Here is a 21,331-nt window from a genome sequence, read left to right as displayed (position 1 = left end):
AACATGGATAGAGAAGTTCACAACCATGAGAGAGCGGATGGAAACAATGCCATTCCCGAGAGGAGGGTTCCTGGTTCATACATAAACCCAACCTCTGGGAATTGTGGTAGCAGCATTCAGAAACCACCCATTCAGGCCAACAATTTTGAACTCAAACCACAGCTAATATCACTTGTGGAGGATCATTGTTCATTTGGTGGGAGTGCTAATGAAGATCCAAGGGGGAGCCTAACAACCTGGGATGAGGTGGAAAGCAAGTTTCTGGCACGTTTCTACCCCCCACAAAAGGTCAATAGGCTTCGATCTGAGGTTCAGACTTTTAGACAACAAGATGGTGAAACTCTCTATGAGGCATGGGAGAGGTTCAAGGATTTGACAAGGAAAAGCCCACCAGACATGTTCCATGACTGGGTGCAATTGCATATTTTCTATGATGGACTTTCTTATGAATCAAGGAAGGCTGTAGACCATTCATCGGGAGGTTCATTGAACAGGAAAAAGACTGTGGAAGAAGCCATTGAAGTGATTGAGACAGTGGCTGAGAATGAGTACTACTATGCTTCAGAGAGACACAACACTAAGGGAGTCATGGAGCTGAACAATGTTGATACAATTTTAGCCCAAAACAAAGTGTTTGCCAAGCAACTAGCAGAGCTCACCAGGAAATTAGAAACAAAGCAAGTGGCTGCAATACACACACAAGATCAAGAGGAAGTAAGCACTGAAGGAGGTGATTGGGAAGAGGCCAACTATGTGGGAAACCAACAAAGGCAATCATATGATCCACATTCCAACACTTACAACCCAGGATGGAAAAACCACCCAAACTTTGGGTGGGGGAACCAACAAACCCAACCACAAAACCACAAACCTTACAACCAAAACCAACATAACAATTCCACATACCAAAACTCCAACCAAAGATCATACCAAGCCACACAAAACACTTACTCCCAACCATCATATCATGGCCAAAATAATCAACCTACCCAACCTAATCCGAACCAACAATTTCAAGATCAATTAAACAGGATAGAAGGAATGCTTGCAACCATGAGTCAAGACATAACCGAATTGAAAGCCTTTAAGGAAGAAGTAAATTCTAACCTGCAAAACCAAGGAGCTGCCATCCAGAAGCTAGAAAATCAAATTGTGTATTTGTCTAAGCAAACCCCTGGGCCAAGCGTTTCTCATGCTGCCAAGGCTATTGCAAGGGAAGAATGTAAGGCCATAACCCTCAGAAGTGGAAAGAATCTAAAGGAGATCTCAAAGGAAACCACAGAGGATGAAGCAAAGGAAAATGTGAGAGACAAGGAACAAGGACAATCTTTTACACCGTCTGCAACAAAAGAAAAAGAAAAAGAGGTCCTGAAGCCTTATACACCTAAAGCACCATATCCTCAACGTTTGATGAAAAGTGAAAAGGATGGCCAATTCTCCAGGTTCTTGGAGATTTTCAAGAAGCTTCAAATCAACATTCCGTTTGCTGAGGCAATAGAGCAAATGCCACTCTATGCAAAATTCTTAAAGGAATTAATGACCAAGAAGAGAAGCTGGAGAAATGAGGAAACTGTGTTGTTGACTGAAGAATGCAGTGCCATCATTCAACACAAATTGCCTCAGAAATTGAAGGATCCAGGCAGTTTCCAAATCCCCTGCATCATAGGAGAAGTCATGGTGGAGAAGGCCTTGTGTGACTTAGGGGCCAGTATCAATTTGATGTCTCTAACAATGATGAGAAGAATGAAGATTGAGGAAGCCAAACCAACAAGAATGGCCCTCCAATTGGCAGATCGAACTTTTAAATTCCCTCATGGGATAGTTGAGGATTTGTTGGTGAAAGTGGGAGATTTTATATTTCCTGCTGATTTTGTGGTGTTAGATATGGAGGAAGAAGCCAAAGCTTCAATAATTCTGGGAAGACCCTTCCTGGCTACTGCTGGAGCCATCATAGATGTACAAAAGGGTGAACTCACTCTTAGACTACATGACGAGAAATTGGTGTTTAACGTATTCAAGGCAATGAGCTATCCATCAGAATCACTAAAGGAATGCATGAGGGTGGATGTAGTGGACATTGCAATACAAGAAACCTTTGAGGAAACAACAAAGGTAGTGGCAGAGGAGGAGTTCACCAAGGATATTGAAGTTAGTGACATCAACGCTGCTGAAACAACCATGCCAAGCATGCCAGAGAGAGTGAAAGAAGAGAAGGAAGCACCAAAACCTGAGCTCAAAGCATTGCCCCCTAATCTCAAGTATGCATACTTAGGTAGTGATGAGAGCCATCCTGTTATCATTAGCTCTGCCCTGAGCCAAGAACAGGAAGAAGAATTGATCAAGGTGCTACAAACTCATCAAGATGCCATTGGATGGACCCTAGCTGATTTGAAGGGGATAAGTTCATCCATATGCATGCATAAAATCTTGTTAGAAGAGGATGCTAGACCCTCCATTCAAGCTCAGAGAAGATTGAATCCCGTCATGAAAGAAGTGGTACAAAAGGAGGTCATGAAGTTATGGCAGGCAGGGGTAATCTACCCCATTTCTGATAGCCCATGGGTTAGTCCCATCCATGTAGTTCCCAAGAAAGGTGGCATAACTGTGGTGCCAAATGAGAGGAACGAACTCATACCCACAAGAACTATCACTGGGTGGAGGATGTGCATAGACTACAGGAAGCTCAATGAAGCCACCAGAAAAGATCATTTCCCACTCCCATTCATGGATCAGATGCTTGAAAGGCTTGCAGGACATGCTTACTATTGCTTTCTGGATGGATACTCAGGCTATAATCAGATAGTAGTTGATCCTAGAGATCAAGAGAAAACATCATTTGTTTGTCCATATGGAGTTTTTGCTTATAGACGCATGCCCTTTGGATTGTGCAATGCACCTGCCACTTTCCAAAGATGCATGCTGTCCATCTTTTCGGACATGATTGAAAAATTTATTAAGGTTTTCATGGATGATTTTTCTGTGTTTGGAGATTCTTTTCCTAGCTGCCTACACCACCTTGCCTTGGTGCTTAAGAGATGCCAAGAAACCAACCTAGTATTAAACTGGGAAAAGTGTCATTTCATGGTCACAGAAGGAATAGTCCTTGGCCACAAAATCTCTAATAGAGGCATTGAGGTGGACAGAGCTAAGGTGGAACTCATTGAAAAACTACCTCCACCAAGTAATGTCAAGGCAGTTAGGAGTTTTTGGGACACGCTGGCTTTTACAGAAGGTTTATTAGAGACTTTTCTAAAATAGCCAAACCTTTGAGTAACTTGCTTGTCTCTGATACACCCTTTGTATTTGATAAAAATTGCATGCTAGCCTATGAACTTTTGAAGCAAAAACTTTCCTCTGCACCTATCATTGCCCCACCTGATTGGAACTTACCTTTTGAACTGATGTGTGATGCATCAGACCTTGCTATTGGGGCAGTGTTAGGACAAAGGAAAGACAATTTGGTACATGTGATTTATTATGCCAGTAAAGTCTTGAATGATAACCAAAGGAATTACACAACCACTGAAAAAGAACTCTTGGCAATAGTCTTTGCATTTGAAAAATTTAGATCCTATCTCATTGGATCTAAAGTCATTGTCTTCACTGATCATTCAGCTTTAAAATACTTACTTGCTAAACAAGAATCCAAACCAAGACTTATTAGATGGGTTCTTTTGTTGCAGGAATTTGACATTGAAATCAAAGACAAGAAGGGTGTAGAGAACAAGGTGGCAGACCATTTATCAAGGATACCATGTGAAGAAGGAAGCGCACAAAGCACACATATAAATGAGTGCTTTCCTGATGAACAACTCATGGTAATTCACAAAGCACCCTGGTTTGCAGACATAGCCAACTTCAAGGCCACTGGGAGTTTGCCGTTGGAATTTAACAGGCATCAAAGGAAGAAATTGGTAAATGATGCCAAATACTTCATCTGGGACGAACCATACTTGTTCAAAAAATGTTCGGATGGCATACTCAGAAGATGCATATCAGAGGAAGAAGGAAGGGAAGTCTTATGGGACTGCCATGGCTCCACTTATGGAGGACATTTTGCAGGAGAAAGAACAGCAGCTAAGGTGTTGCAGTGTGGTTTTTATTGGCCCACTATCTTCAAAGATGCAAAGGAACTAGTGAAGCACTGCCATGAATGCCAGAAAGCGGGGAACCTGCCAAGAAGAAATGAAATGCCACAACAATTCATTCTGGAACTTGAATTGTTTGATGTATGGGGGATAGACTTCATGGGACCCTTCCCCACCTCATACTCAAATAATTACATTCTTGTGGCAGTAGACTATGTCTCCAAATGGGTTGAAGCAATAGCAACTCCAACCAATGATAATAAGGTAGTCATGAACTTCCTCAGAAAACACATTTTTTGCCGTTTTGGGGTTCTAAGAGCAATCATCAGTGATGGAGGAAGCCACTTCTGCAACAAACCATTAGAGGCATTGCTTCTAAAATATGGAGTCAAACACAAGGTAGCCACACCATACCATCCACAGACAAGTGGGCAAGCCGAAATATCTAATAGAGAACTTAAAAGAATCCTGGAAAAGACTGTGGGAACTTCAAGGAAGGACTGGTCGATTAAGCTAGATGATGCTCTTTGGGCATATAGGACAGCTTTCAAAACACCAATTGGAATGTCTCCTTACCAACTAGTGTATGGAAAAGCTTGCCATTTGCCACTGGAGTTGGAGCACAAGGCATTCTGGGCCTTGAAAATCTTGAACTTGGACAGCAAAGCTGCTGGAGAAAGAAGGATGTTGCAAATTCAAGAGTTGGAAGAATTCAGAGCTGAAGCTTATGAGAATGCCAAAATTTACAAAGAAAGAGCAAAGAAGAAGCATGAAAGCAACATAGCCCCAAGGAAATTTGAAGAAGGACAAAAAGTATTGCTCTACAATTCTAGGCTGAAGCTATTTCCAGGGAAGCTAAAATCAAGGTAGTCTGGACCATTCCTTGTCACCAAGGTCTCCCAATATGGACAAGTAGAAATCATGGAAGAAAAGTCACAACGAACCTTCACTGTGAATGGTCAAAGACTCAAACATTACTTGGGAGATGTGGAGGAGAAAGACAAGGTTAAATATCACCTCAACTGAGGAAGACAACCGTCAAGCTAGTGACGTTAAAGAAGCGCTTGTTGGGAGGCAACCCAACCTGAGGTAATACCCCTTTGCTGTTTCTTTTATTTGTTTCAATAAAAAGGGTGAAGTAGTTTCTGTGCATTGCAAAGAATTAAGTTTGGTGTTTCACACCAAACAATGAATTCGTGGATCAATAATTCAAAGGGGAATGTGTGACTCTAAGTTTGGTGTTCCACCATAAAGATCAACTGAACACAACAACCTTTGAATTATATGAAAGGAACAACCATTCTAAGCAATCACAGAAATGCTTAAAATCCTTAGCAGCAACTTCATTCCAAGGAGAACTAAAGGAATCAAAGAACAGAGAAGTAAGTAGGAGACTAAGTTTGGTGTTCACACACTAACTTAAGACTCAGACACTTACCCATACATAGTTGAGCTAACCACTCAAGTGCTTGAGAAGCAAGCAACTTCATCACTCTTTGCAGGAAAGGAAACAAGGATCTTAAAGCATGAAGCAACAACTAGGAGAAGAAGGAGAAATCAAATTGTTTCCTGGCAACAAAGAGAAAACAAGGAATTTCACAAGGTGGTGTTGTTCCTTGACAATTCTTTAAAAAGGGCAAACAAAAGCATGCTTGTTCTGGTTTAAACTGTAATTGTTGAATCTTTCTGGAATGTGAAGTTTCTAGTATGTTTGTCTGTTTATTGCTTTGAATAAAGTGAATGCCTAGATGTTTGGATATAACTTCACCTTCTTAAACAAATGCTTGCCATGCTTGTTCTGTTTCCAAAAATAAAAGAAAAGTTTGAACAAAAGTAACTTGGCTCAATTAGTGACAAATCAAGTAGAATTAAGTGGTGGTATGCATGCTTGATTGTTTAGTCAGATCACTGGAAATAGAGTGTAGAATTATCATTTTTTGTGTAGAAATTGAAAACTGTCTATGGATCTTGATGAATAAATGTCTTTGGCCATGAAAAAGAAAGAAAAAGAAGAAGAAAAAGCCACTGAAAAAGGGCAACCAAAAAGCAAAAAAATTGAGAAAATAAGCTAGGCACCAATGGTTTGAACTTCTGAGACAAATGCCTGTGGTGTTTATGTATTAAGGATATGCTTGGATGAATAGGTTCTGAGGAGTGTTTCAACACTTGGTAACTTGGGTTAACTAACCCGGGATTATCAACCAAAAGTCCATTATCAAGAGCAACCTAAATACAAAACATTTAGTCACACAAAGAGGTGCTGGGCACCAATGTCTCAAGAAGAAATGTGAACTAAAATGCCTGTAGTGGATATGTGTAGTGCACTGATAAGAAAAAGAAAATGCCAAAGGCTTGTGCAACACATGACACTAAGCAAACAAGGAGCAAAGGAGCTCTAAGAAAAAGAAAAGAAAAACAAAGAAGAGAAAAGTGCCAAGGACATAAGAATAACAAGAGGCCATAGCAGTGTTTGATGGATGCAATGAAAAAGTGATAATCTTACCTGATAAGAATGAAAAAGTGATGCTGCAACTTTCTGCATAAAACCCTTTTGATGAACTTCAAATGCTTGCTAATATAGCCAATGTAATTGCTTTCTGTTTCATACTTTCTTCTCAAATAACTCAGGACTTGCTTAGGGACAAGCAAGTATTAAGTTTGGTGTTGTGATGCCAAGGCATCTTAGGCTAGTTTCACTAGCATTTTTCTGTTAGTTTTAGTTGTTTTATGCATTTTCTTGAGCTTAAAGTAACCAAGAATGGTTAAATGAATAACAAAGCAATGAACCATCCAAATAGTATGATTTTGATGCAAATTCCATGAGTTTTTAGTTATATTACTTGAATGCTATGAATGGAAGATTTCTCATGAAATTTTGCAAGACTTTGATGCAATTGTTTGGATGATTTCAGGGAAGAAGAGGCTAGGCAAGGAAGCAACAAAATCAATAAAGGAAGCTTGAATATCACATGTGGAGTTTAAGTTCCAGTTTAAGCTTAAACTGGAACTTAAACTACCAAGCCATATAATGCTGGAAATGGCGTTTAAGTTCCAGTTTAAGCCTAAACTGGAGCTTAAACGCCAGAATCATGAAGGCTAGGAAATGCTGGAACTGGCGTTTAACCTCCAGTTTAACCTTAAACTGGAAGTTAAACGCCAGAATGAGAATTTCACCAAGGGAGCATTTCCACGTTTAAGCTCCAGTTTAACCTTAAACTGGAGCTTAAACGTGTTCGACACAAATTCTCACCAAAGAAGCATTTCCACGTTTAACCTCCAGTTTAACCTTTAACTGGAGGTTAAACGCCAGAAGTAAGAAAGGCACCAGGAGCATTTCCACGTTTAAGCTCCAGTTTAACCTTAAACTGGAGCTTAAATGTGTTCGACTATTTCTCTCCTCCAGGGTTGCTTTCTCATTTCCACGTTTAAGCTTCAGTTTAACCTTAAACTGAAGCTTAAACGTGTTCGACCCAATTGCTCCTCCAGGGTTGCTTTCTTCATTTCCACGTTTAAGCTTCAGTTTAACCTTAAACTGAAGCTTAAACGTGTTCGACATTTCACACTCCTGGGTTGCTTTCTTCCATTTCCACGTTTAAGTTTCAGTTTAACCTTAAACTGAAACTTAAACTTCAACTTAAACGCCACTTTTTGAAAGGGTTTCTGGGCCAAATATATTGAAGTTTAAGTTAGCATTTGAGCACAAACATTAACTTAAACGTATTATGGTATGAAACCCAATTGAATATCATGGTTTATGGGATTGGGCCTGAAGAATTGATGAGTCTGGAGCTTCAATTTGTTGAGTCTTGTGTCATTACTTGTTTATCACTAAGTTTGCTCAATGAATGTTACAGAATAGGATCACAGCCTCATCAGGATTATGGATCATAAACCCAAAGCAAAAGGAAATCAGGGAAAGGCCTCAAAGCCCAAGAAACACAACAGAAGCTCAATTTAGAAAGTGTATAAATAGGATAGAATTTAAGTTGGTTGACACACACTCGAGGAGATTTTTACACGGAGAACTTTGGATCATTTTCTTTTAGTTTTGTAATTGAATTCAGAGCTATGACTCACTAAACCCCTTTCATTGGGTTAGGGAGCTCTATTGTAATTCAATGAATCAATAATAGTTTTATCTTCTTCTTCAATTTTTTCTCTTGAATTTTGTTAGAAAGTTTCTCGATCTAATTCCATTGGGTAGTTGTCTTGGGAAAGAAACTACCCATAATTGGAATCCTTCGGAACCTTGGGAAAGGAATGGAGGATTCATGCTAGAGAAGCTTTCTCACAGTGAATTGGATTGGGGTTTGGATGGATATTGTGACATGTAATCCTACCAAATTGTGGTTCATGAAACTGTGTGGTATAATCAGTGATCGAGCATCATCTCTTCTTATGAACATTTAAACCAAGGGATTGGGAATTTGTTTGTTTTTAGAGAGAATTGGTGAGCCAAGGGATTGGGATCCAATCATATAAGATTGCCAAGCAAAATTTAATGAATGCATTGGTTGAGGAAGGGATAAAAGTTGTTTTGATTCGAAGATCTCAATATCTCCTAACACCCAATGAATTCCCATTTCTGATTTACCACTTTCTCTTTACATTCTGCAATTAAATTCATGCAATCACCCCCATCCCTTTTAATTTCAGCAATTTAACTTCTCGCTCTTTAATTCATGCAATTTTGCATTCCACAATTCTCATCTAAATCTTGATTCCGCTCAACTAGAACATACTTCTAATCCGAATTGCTCACTCAACCAATCCTTGTGGGATTCGACCTCACTCTATTGTGAGTTTTTACTTGACGATAACCGGTGCACTTGCCGGAAGGAATTTTGCCGATCGTGCAATTTCCTAAATCGTAGCATAACAAGTTTATGCACATCACTCATGCTCAGGCTCGGGCTGTGGGACTGGAGGTGGCACTGGCTATGGCTCCGGAATGTCATGCTAGACCTCAATGGTGGTCTGCGTCACTGGTGGTGCCTCCTGCTGTGTCGGCTCCGCACCATGCTCCTCCTCCTGATCCTGCTCATCAGAGGCGGAAGACTCTGGAAGTGGAGGGAGCTCGATACCCTGTGATGCAGCCTCCTGGTCTAAGCAGTCGAGGCGTCGCATAACACGACGCTCGAAGCGCTCCATGAAGCGAAGAAGGTGCTGCACTAACAGATAGGTCGGCTCAGGTGCTGATGGTGGTGCAGGTGCTGCTGTGGAAGAAGAAGGTCCAGCTGCTGTGGAGGGTGAAGGTCTAGCTGTTGTGGAGGGTGAAGGTCTAGCTGCCTCGATTACCGCTCTAGCTCGAGAACGGCGGCTAGTCGGGGGCTTCTCGTGCACCCATATACCCCAGGGAATAGTAACTTCCTTGTCATCGTCATCTGGAGGTGGTGGTGTCACGTCATCGTCCTCCCACGGGACATCAGCTAGCTCAGCTAAGCTAGTAACCAGTGTCGGGAACAGTAGCAAGCCGCGAATATGAGCTCTCCACATGCTATGCCTAATCAACCGGGGAAAATACACCTCCTTCCCCTCCATGACACACCCAATCAAAACTAGCATATCCATCAGAATCTCTGAGAAGTGAGTGGTAGGGAAGACATAGTGGGCAAATATCTGCTGCCAGGTCCTAGCCTCCCTAGTCAGATATGCAAATAGCATTCCCTTGGGCTTTGTGTTGCTCGAATCCATCACCCAGGAAGCATCTGGTGTAGCAATCACGCGGCTAAGCGCCTCATAGTCAAAAGTCATGGAGAGGAGAGCTACCTCTGCCTGCTAGTAGGCACAAGTCTCAGGAGTACCAACTCTGCAGAGCAGCGCATCCTTTAAGGCATCCTCAGTGATCATAATTTCTCTACCCCTCAAGTGTACTAAATCCAAGCCTTGTCGGAAGAAGTTACAGTAAAATTCCTTGACCGACGAAATGTTAATCCGTCCGAAGTCCCTATCGATGAAATCCAATCCCAACTCAGAAATACGGGCGTTTATGGCACGCCTCACATCATTGGGAAGATTCAGCTTCTTCTCAATGTTCAGCTTTGTCTTTGCATAACGAGAAAGGCGTAGTTCGCAGTAGAGGTTTGGAAACTTGGTTGGATCAGTGGATGGAAGTAACTGATTTTCTTTTTCCTCATCATTTAGCGGATTCTTAGCATATTTAGCATATGGTGAGGGTGTAGAGGTCTTAGAGCGCTTCCTCTTTTTGGAAGTAGTGGCTATAGCCTTTCCTTTATCTGACATCCTGAAAACATAGATAATATAATATAAGCTTATAGCCAAGTAGATACAAAGCATTCAAAGCAAAGCATATTCATGAAGTGAATAAGGAAAGAGGATTTCTTGGAATGTAAGCAACAGAATATAAAATTCAAACCAGACTTCAAACCAAGAATTAAAACCATGTTTTGCACATCCTTCGTTAATTGAGTTCAGAAAGCACCATATCCAAAAGAATGACAAAAAGAGTTAGGTTGAAAACCAAAAGGAGTCAGTTGGTTAAATGAGTTAGAGTTAGAAATCAGTTTGAAAATCAGTGATATGGTAATAACCATCTCAATCTGAAAGGACTGCACAAACCAATGTTGTAAGCACATTCACAATCATGAGTTGCAACAAGTCATTGATGATGAAATATGATATAGCTAGAAAATAGCTAATATGAAACAAACCATCAATCAATGTAAGGATCACTAGTAATGTTGGTGAAATCAGAATCTTGAGAAACAAGTAAATCAAGCATATTTAACACCAACTTTAGCAATGCATACAAGTCACAAGTTCAAATGTGAATTGGAAACCTCATGGTCTATGTGACTTAATGAGATTATGTATGAACATAATGAACTATTTGGTCACATAGATGAGAACATTCAAACTTATGTGTCTATTGCAAAACAGGCACAAAATTTTAAGGAAATCACAAGTGATGGTCAATCGAAAAGCTTGCTCACTATGCAATGCAAAGAAGCAAATCAGCATGAATAACAAGCAAGAATATGAAAAGCATGACCAAAGGACTTGTTCTTGAGGAGTTTCATAAACCATTTAGGCAACAGCACTCTAATTGAGCAGAATTCATCAACCAGGGGCTATTTCAGTCATCAAACAAGATTAACACCAAAAACTGTGGTTAATGAAAATCCGGCAGCATTTCAGCAGCAAATTGACTAATTCCCAAATTTGAACATTTGCACCAAATTTCATATGAATTCATTAAGGAATTAGAAACACAGAAATCGGATCTGAATCCATATGGATGGGTGAACAAGCCAATAATGCAGCACAACAGCAGCAAGCAGAGCAACAGGAAATAGTTCAACTAAATCAGCCAAAAAGCAATCATGAACAAGTGAGCAGCCAATATCCATGAGTAAAGCAACATTTAATAACAGCAGCCAAGTAAAGTTAATGCTTGAATGGAGACAGCAATGAAACAGAGCAGTTCCTCACAGAAAAGGAAATTCAAACAATGCCTAAATCCACTACTCAGCCCAGATTCGCTAACTACCTAAATCAAACTAAACTAACTAACTACGCTAATTCAAACTACACTAACGTAATTAACAATAAGCAGTAAAATGAAGCAAAACAAGGGAGGTATGGAACCTGGTTGCAGAGACAGAGAAGAAGCAGAACGGGGAAGAAGAAGGTGAAGTGGAGTAGTGAGATGGAGAACCGGTCACAATGGCGGCCGCGGTGGCGCTGGTTGCGCAGAGGCAGTGAGAAGCAGAGAGCAGAGGGGCAGTGAAAGAGGGAGGAAAGAAAAGTGAGAGAAGAAGGAGAAGACGGCGTGGTGATGGTAGTCGACGGCGGCGACGGGATTAGAGTGCTCGCCGAAGGTGAGGTGGTTACTGGGAGAAGTTTGATGATGGAGGGGGGGTTGAATAGTGGGAGAAGGAAAATGGAACGTTGGGGATGGAAAGGGTGTAATGCGCGAATGCGCTAGGGCTTCGCGTCTCTGGGGTAAGCGAAAATTCGAATCCACGCGTGCGCGTAAGGTGCGCATTCGCGTGGGTAGGCGAAATGGAAGAACGGCGCGAAAGCGCAATGCGCGCTTGCGCGTAGATGAAGGAATCAGAATGGGCGCGGACGCAAAAGGTGCGCGTCGGCGCGGATGTGCTGGGCTGCAGGCACAAAAGGGGCCCAGAGTTGGCACAACTCCCGGGTCCTTTGGCCTGGATGATGCTAAGACACATCGACGCGCGCGCGCACTATGCGCATTCGCGTGGATGGCTGAGCTTATTGGAGGGGCGCGGAGGCGTGAAGTACGCCAACGCGTGAACAGCAAAACAGGGAGTGACGCGGACGCGTATAGCGTGCGTCTGCGTGGGTTGAGGCACAGAGTTGGCCCAAAAGTGGCACAACTCTCTGGTGTTTGGCCCAGGAAACTAAAATGCGCAGCCGACGTGCGCGCACTTTGCGCTTGCGCGTGGCTTGCTTTCTCTTTTTTTCTTTTCTTTTTTTTTTATTATGAGCATCAAAAGACCTCATAACTTTCCATCCTTTTCTAAAACTCTAGCTAAGGTGTAAGATTAAGCACATTTAGAGACATAGAGGCATTTTCAAACAACTTGAGAAAACTTGCAATTCAAGCAAAAACTCAATTCAAAAATAAATTCATCCCTTATTAAAGCATAGAATGCATAAACACCTTAGTAAACAAAGGAAAATATACCAAGAGATAAAGAAACTATATACAAGGGAACCCAATTCATTCATTCATTATATCTACAGGAGAATGGAAAGAGTTTACCATGGTGGGGTGTCTCCCACCAAGCACTTTTAGTTTAAGTCCTTAAGTTGGACATTGGGAGGCTCCTTGTCAAGGTGGCTTATGCTTGTACCCATCCTTGAACTTCCACAAGTGCTTGTCCTTCAATCGGTTGTCAGAAGTTCCAACCTTCTTCATTAAGCTTTGGTGAGGTTCTTTCCAAGACGTGAGCTCCCAAGAAAGATTATCATAGGATAATCCAGGATCCCATATCTTGTCCTCGCACCCATCTTCTAGTTGATTATCTTGACTTTGTCCGGGCGACGAGAAAATAGAATTCTCATGGAAGCACCACTCTACTCTCCTAGACCCATTTAGTTCAGCATTACACTAATCTATGCTCTCTAATTCCGAGCTTCCCACCATAATGAGCCTAGATTTAGAATGCCAACTACTAAACATCCTCCTTTTTCGCTTGATTCCACAAAGCGCCCTGAGTTGGCCATCCGTTTCAAGCAAACCATATTCAAGTGGGATAACACAGCTGTGAGTTAGAAGTTTTACCCACTCAAATGGAGGATCGGATGACGAACTAGGTAGAGGAATTCCCAAAGATCGTGATAAAGCATGCTCTACTCCCGTCCATCCCTTTCTAGAGGTTTCCACCACTTGGTGAGGTTCTTCAAGTTCCCCCTCATGCCAAGTCTCCTTAGGTTCACCTTCTTCTTCACCAATTTCTTCTATTTCTTCCCCATCGCTCTCATCGTAGATAGGAGGTCTAGTGAAGTCTACCTCATCATCAAGTCTAAGCAAATTAGGGAAGGATTCTTCAAACTCAAAAGGATCATATGTTGATTCGGAATCATCATAGGTAGGTTTGTTGCTTGGAGCACTTCTTCCAGTTCTTCACTTGAATTAGGCTTTGGAGGTTGCAAGCCCTCTTCAACCTTGCTTTCCAATGTACTGGGGGAGGGTTCAACAGGATCGTTAAGGGAGTTGATCGAAGTGGGCAAAAAATCATTAGAGATGGAATCCACTTCTTTATCAATTTCCTTTAACTCATTGTTTACTCCTGCGATATTGCTCTTTTCTTTGATATTCCCTCCACATTCCTTGGAGGAAGTTTCCTCAACTTGGGATTCCTTTATGTACTCAACATATCCTAAACATCCATCCACCACTTCCTTTTGTTCGCTAATCTCTATCTTCTCTTCTTGTTGTGGTTCTTGATTCAATTCTTCTTCCTCACCATGGAGTTCCATGTTCATATCCTTGCTAAGCTCTGGGGTTGCTTCTCCGCATCCAACAATGGAAGTACTTATGGCACATGAGCTTAGGTGAGATGTTAGGTGACCCACGGCTTCTATTATGCCGGCCACCCTTACTCTTAACTCCTTGAACTTGGTTTCATCTTCCTCTTATCGCCTTAAAATACGAGATTCAAGGTCTCTCAGTTCTAACATGAAGGCTTCGTCAGGAGATGGTGTTGGAAGATAAAATTCATTAGTTAGGGAAGAATTATTATAATCGGAAGGTGGTTCATGTTGGTGAAGATCTTGAGGTGGTGTATGTGGAATTTGTGGTTCTTGAGAGTATTGGTGTTGGGATGGGGGTTGTTCTACATGTAATTCTAATGGTGGTTGATATGGTGTGTATAAGTTATGGTCATATGGAGGAGAATGATGGTATGAGGCTTGTGAGTATGACGTGTGGCTATGTTGAGGATATGTCTCATAGGCATATGGTGGTAGTTCTTGGAAGTCACAAGGAAATTCACCATAGCTAGTGGATTGATATGCATCATAGAACGGCACTTCTTCATAGTGCATTGGTGGAGGTTGTTGCCATGGAGGTTGATCAAGTGTTTGAGGCTCCTCCCACCTTTGATCTCCAATTCCTTGATGTACATCCTCGTTGAAGCCTTCATCTCCTACAACATAGTTTGAGCTACACTCATAGCCAAAGTGAGAATTCATAGTGATGTGGAAAGTAAAAAAAACAAAGAGCAATAAGAAATGAAGAAGACTAAATCCTAAAACTAGCAAAAATCAACAAGTAAACAAAAAAAAAAAATAAAGCTATTCACAGTATGTACAATAGCCAATAACATAGCACCATTGGGCTCCCCGGCAACGACGCCATTTTGATAGACGAAGGAATTATCGTGTCGGTATAGAATTTCACAATTGAAATCTCGTTGCAAGTATAGTTCTACACCAACAAACAATCCTCCCAATCAAAAATTTAGGTTGTCACAATTAACAATCCCCAATAAGAATTAACCGAAGTATTAAGACTCCGGGTCGTCTCCCTAGGAACCAATGGAGTGCATGTGTATTGACTATAGAGGGGAAGAAAAAGGGGTTTTGTTTATGAGATGGCAAGAAAATAAGTAAATTGAGCGAGTAAGCAAAGAAAGCAATTTAAAGAACTCTTGGCTAAGAAATGGGTACTTAAGATCACAATCCTAGTTAATACCAATTATTGACAATTATGAGAGGCCAACCCATTAAGTCTACTTCTCGAAGCCTTAAGTACGTCACATTTACTCCTAGACTGGAAGTATGTCAAATAGGCCTAATCACATCCACCCATAAGTCCTAACCTCCCCACCAATTGGTTTAGTAGTAGATAGCGTCAATGGGCTTCAAATTGATCACATAGGGTTCTCAAATTACCAATTCCATGATATCCAAAACTCAAGATCACTTAAGTCCCTTGGCCTAGACCAAGAGTTGACAAAACTACTCAAGAACTGAAGAAAACATTTCATCAAACACCTAGAGTGCAATAAAAATTGACATCATAACTTGCAAGGATACTAAAATCTACCACTATTAATTGCAAGAAAAGTAAATTCACAACTCAAATCAACATCAATTAAAAGGACATCAACATTAAAATTGCATTAAATGTAACCAAATCCAACATAAGTGCATGAATGTAAAAGAGAGCATGAAAGTAAAATTAACACTACAAATCATGAGGATCAAGGAGTAGAAGTAAGAGATCATAAAAGAAATGAGATGAGAACATGTAATTAACCTAAATCTAGAAGAGATTAACCTAACCTAATTCTAGAGAGAAGAGGGAGCTTCTCTCTCTAGAAACTAACCTACATAATGCTATACCTACAACTAATTGCTCCCCCTTTGCTTGGACTTCAATTATGCATGAAATACACTCAGAAACAAGTTGGATTTGGGCTTGGGCAGCTCAGAAATCGCCCCAGCGTTTTGCCATTAAGTGGGCCAAGTACGAGTGTTGGCGCGTGCGCGCCATGTGCGCGTGCGCGTTGATTGGCAAATCCCCATCCGTGCGGAAGCGGCATGTTCGCGTGCGCATCCTTGTGAGAGACCACTTTTGCGCGTGCGCGCCTTGTACGCGTGCGCGTCCATTGGTTCCTTCCAAATCTTTGTCTCTTCATGCATTCTCCTCTTTGCATGCTTTTCTCCTCATTTCTTCCATCCGATAATTGTCTAATGAACCTGAAATTACTTAACAAACACATCAAGGCATCGAATGGAATTAAGGTGGGTTAAAATCACCAATTTAAGGCCTAAAAAGCATGTTTTTTACAATTAAGCATAATTTAAGGGAGAATTACAAAACCATGCTATTTCATTGAATAAATGTGGGAAAAAGTGGATAAATCCCCCAAAATAAGCACAAAATAAACCACGAAATCGGGGTTTATCATAGCTCCCATTTTCTACAACATAATTTGAACTAAACTCATAGCCAAAGTGGTGAGAATTCATAAAAGCAAGAGAAAATAAAAACAAAACTAGTAAGAACTAATAAAAAATAACTCCTAAAACAAGCAAAAACTAGCAAAGAAGCATATTAACATATATACAATAGCCAATAACATAACACCATTGCAACTCCCCGGCAACGGTGCCATTTTGATTTAATAGATTCTGTCGTGTCGGTATAGAATTTCACAAAATTAATTCTCGTTGCTAGTATAGTTCTATACCAACAAACAATCCTCTCAATCAAAAATTTGGTTTTTCACAAGTACAAACCCCAATGAATTTATAACCAAAGTATTTAGACTCCGGGTCGTCTCACAAGGAATTGCAATGAAGTGATCAATTATAGGCTATGAAAATGTAAGAAAGGGGTTTGGTTGATAGGAGGGCAAGAAAATAAATGACAAGAGAAGTAAAGAGAGCAATTAAAGAAAGCAATTAATAAAGAGAGACATTCATGGCAAGGTTTGAGATCATAGGCTTTCTATCCTAGTCATACAATGATTAATTCATCTTATTTAGTCAACTCCAACAAATGGAAGAAGGTATCATGTTATCTTCACATAGGGAGAATGTCAAACAAGACTAATCAATCATATAATAATAATAATAACAAGAATCTATCTCATTTCGTCATCTCCAACATTGGAAGAAGGTATAAGTTATCTTCTATGAGAGAAGGTCAAACAAGACTAGTTAATCTCAAATCCAAATGTCCTAATCAACTCACTAATTGGATTAGCGAAAGATTAGTGTCAATGGAAATGATATTAACTAACAACTCTAGATCACCAATGTAAATTGGGTATAAATGACTCAAGATTGCCCAATTACTCTTCCCAAGCCAAGAATGCTCAAAAGCTACTCTAAAGCCCAACTAAGCATTTTGTCAAACACTTGGTGGGTAATAAAGGAAACCATAATAAATGTGCAAGAATAATAAATCTACCAACTACCAATTGCAAGAAAAGTAAATCAACAACTCAAATCATCAATAAAAGAAACATCATCATTAAATTTCATTAAGGAAAAGATCCAAATCCAACAAGAGCATTCATAAACATAAAAGAGACATAAAAGTAAAATTAACAAGAGAACTAAGAAGAATAAAGTAGTAGAACAAGAAATTGTAAAGGAAATAAGATGAGAACATGGAATTAATCCTAGATCTAAGATGGATTAACCTAACCTAATCCTAAAGAGAAGAGGGAGCTTCTCTCTTTAGAAACTAACTTACACGATGCTAATGCTACAAACAATTGCTCCCCCCTTGCCCAAGCTTGAATTCTGCATGAAATAGCATTAGAAATGAGTTGGGTTGGGCCCAAAGTGCTTCAGAAATCGCTGGGGGTGATTTCACTTTAGTGGGCCACGGATAGCATCGGCGGGCACGCGTACATGGTGCGTGTGCTCTCCTGAACGTGAAGTAATAGATGGCAAATTTTATATCATTTCGAAGCGCTGGATGTTAGCTTTCCAACGCAATTAGAAACGCCTCATTTGGACCTCTGTAGTTCAAGTTATGGTCATTTGAGTGCGAAGAGGTCAGGCTTGACAAATTTACGGTTCCTTCATTTCTTCATGAGTTCTCCCACTTTGCATGCTTTTCTCCTCACTTCTTCCATCCAATACATGCCTTATGAACCTGAAATCACTCAACAGACATATCAAGGCATTGAATGGACTTAAAGTGAGTTGAATTTAGCGATTTTAAGGCCTAAAAAGCATGTTTTCACATTTAAGCACAAATCAAGGGAGAATTGCAAAACCATGCTAATTCATTGAATAAATATGAGAAAAGGTGATAAAATCCCCCAAATTAAGCACAAGATAAACCACAAAATTGGGCTTTATCAGAACCCAAACCCAAAGAATTGGCTCACAATGGTTCGATAGAAATACTTGGATTTCAGTCCGGAAACTGTGAGGTTGGTATTCAACTTGCCAATGATGCAAGGAGATCCTCATCCTTTCACTAGAGGGGTCAACATTGATCAAAGGTTGGACCAAGTCCTCACAGACATTCATGTGGAAGGAGCACAATGGAAGAAAGACTCAAAGGCAAGCCGTTCAATTGAGAAGGCCTGACCTTAAACCCGTGGCTAGAGGATGGTTGGAGTTCATCCAACGCTCTATCATTCCTACTAGCAACCGGTCCGAAGTAACTGTGGATCGGGCTATCATGATCCATAGTATCATGACTGGAGAGGAAGTAGAAGTTCATGAGATCATACCTTTAGAACTATACAAGGTGGCTGATAAGCCCTCCACTTTGGCAAGGTTAGCCTTTCCTCATCTCATCTGTCACCTATGCAATTCAGCTGGAATTGTCATAGAGGAAGACATCCTCATTAAAGATGACAAGCCCATCACTAAAAAAAGGATGGAGCAAACAAGAGAGCCCACTCATGGACCTCAACAAGAGCATGAGGAAATTCCTCATCAAGAAATCCCTGAGATGCCTCAAGGGATACACTTTCCTCCACAAAGCTATTGGGAGCAACTTAACACCTCTTTAGGAGATTTGAGTTCCAACATGGAGCAACTAAGTATGGAGCACCAAGAGCACTCCATTATCCTCCATGAGGGAAGAGCAACAAAGGCAAGGAAGAGATATTGAGGAGCTCAAGCACTCCATAGGATCTTCAAGAGGAAGAACTATCTGCCGTCACTAAGGTGGACCTGTTCTTTAATTTCCTTGTTCTTATTTTTCTATTTTTCGTTTCTATGCTTTCTGTTTTGTCTATGTTTGTGTCTTTATTACATGATCATCAGTGTCTAGTGTCTATGTCTTAAAGCTATGAATGATTCCATGAATCGCTCACCTTTCTTAAATGAAAAATACTTTTATTTGCAAAAGAACAAAAGGTATATGAATTTCGAATTTTATCTTGAAATTAGTTTAATTATTTTGATGTGGTGGCAATACTTTCTGTTTTCTGAATGTATACATAAACAGTGCATGTTTGAAGTTTGAATTAAGAAAAGTTGGCTCTTGAAACAATAATGAAAAAAGAGACATGTTATCGGTAATCTGAAAATCATAAAATTGATTCTTGAAGCAAGAAAAAGCATTGAAAAACAAAAGCTTGCGAAAAAAAGAAAGAAAAAGCCAATAGCTCTTTAAACCAAAAGGCAAGAGCAAAAAGCCAATAACCCTTTAAACTAAAAGGCAGGGGTAAAATGGATCCAAGGCTTTGAGCGTCAATGGATAGGAGGGCCCAAAGGAATAAAATCCTGGCCTAAGCGGCTAAATCAAGTTGTCCCTAACCATGTGCTTGTGTCATGAAGGTCCAAGTGAAAAGCTTGGGATTGAGTGGTAAAAGTTGTGATCCGAAACAAAAGAGTGTGCTTAAGAACTCTGGGCACCTCTAACTGGGGACTCTAGCAAAGCTGAGTCATAATCTAAAAAGGTTCACCCAGTTACGTGTCCGTGGCATTTATGTATCCGGTGGTAATACTGGAAAATAAAATGCTAAGGGTCACGGCCAAGACTCATAAAGTAGCTTTGTTCAAGAATCAAAAAGAACTTAACTAGGAAAATCGATAACATTATCTGTATTTCTGAGTTTCTAACGAGGCCAACAATTCTGAACTCCAATGGATAGAGAGATGCCAAAACTATTCAGTGGCAAAAAGCTACTAGTCCCGCTCATCTAATTAAAACTAATCTTCATTGATATTTTTGAAATTTATTGTATTTTCTCTTCTTTTTATCTTATTTTGTTTTTGGTTGCTTGGGGACAAGCAACAATTTAAGTTTGGTATTGTGATGAGCGGATAATTTATACGCTTTTTGGCATTATTTTTAGGTAGTTTTTAGTATGTTTTAGTTACTTTTTATTACACTTTTATTAGTTTTTATGCAAAAATCACATTTCTGGGCTTTACTATGAGTTTGTGTGTTTTTTTGTAATTTCAGGTTATTTCTAGCTGAAATTGAGGGACCTGAGCAAAAATCTAATTCAGAGGCTGAGAAAGGACTGCAGATGCTGTTGGATTCTGACCTCCCTGCACTCAAACGCATTTTTTTGGAGCTATAAAAATCCAATTAGCGCGTTCTCAATTGTGCTGGAAAGCAAACATCTTTGCCCCAGATTTGATGGCCCAACCTGGCGTTCAATGCCAGCCAGAGACCCTTTTCTGGCGTAAAATGCCGGAACTGGCACCAAAACTGGAGTTAAACGCCCAAACTGGCATCCAAGCTGGCGTTTAACTCTAGAAAAGGCCTACACACGTGTAAAGCTTAATGCTCAGCCCAAGCACACACCAAGTGGGTCCCGGAAGTGGATTTCTGCACTATCTGCACTTAGTTACTTATTTTCTGTAATCCTTAGTAACTAGTTTAGTATAAATAGCACTTTTTACTATTGTATTCAGATATTATGCCATTTTTCACATTGGGAGGCTGGCCACACAGCCATGCCAAGACATTTTTCTCTTATGTATTTTCTACGGTGGAGTTTCTACACCTCATAGATTAAGGTGCAGAGCTTTGCTGTTTTTCCTGAATTAATGAAAGTACTATTGTTTCTCTTTCAATTCACGCATGTCTCTTCTCCAAGATATACTCTCGTTCTTAATTCAGTTAATTCAGAATAAAGGGGTGACCCGTGACAATCACCCACTTTCTTCATTACTCGCTTAGTCAACATCCGCGTGCCTGACAACCACAAGCGGTCTACATGATGTTCAACGTAGTCATTGGACGACAGCTGGAGTATAATCTCTTGGGTCTCTAATCCATGGATTTGACTTGCCTCTCTTGACAA

General features: G+C 40.4%; 1 non-coding gene across 1 annotated transcript; it reads right to left on the bottom strand.

The window, feature by feature from the left end:
- Positions 1 to 294: 294 nt before the first annotated feature.
- On the bottom strand, positions 295 to 398 carry LOC148561445 (small nucleolar RNA R71). Its single transcript, XR_015886444.1, has one exon. It is a non-coding gene; the product is annotated as a small nucleolar RNA R71 (small nucleolar RNA).
- Positions 399 to 21,331: the final 20,933 nt, after the last annotated feature.

Source organism: Arachis ipaensis, chromosome B6 (assembly GCF_059453495.1).
Source record: "Arachis ipaensis isolate K30076 ecotype BB chromosome B6, ASM5945349v1, whole genome shotgun sequence".
Taxonomy (NCBI): Eukaryota; Viridiplantae; Streptophyta; class Magnoliopsida; order Fabales; family Fabaceae; genus Arachis; species Arachis ipaensis.
Note: the sequence above shows the minus strand (reverse complement) of the source record. Positions and strands in the feature narration are given on the sequence as shown.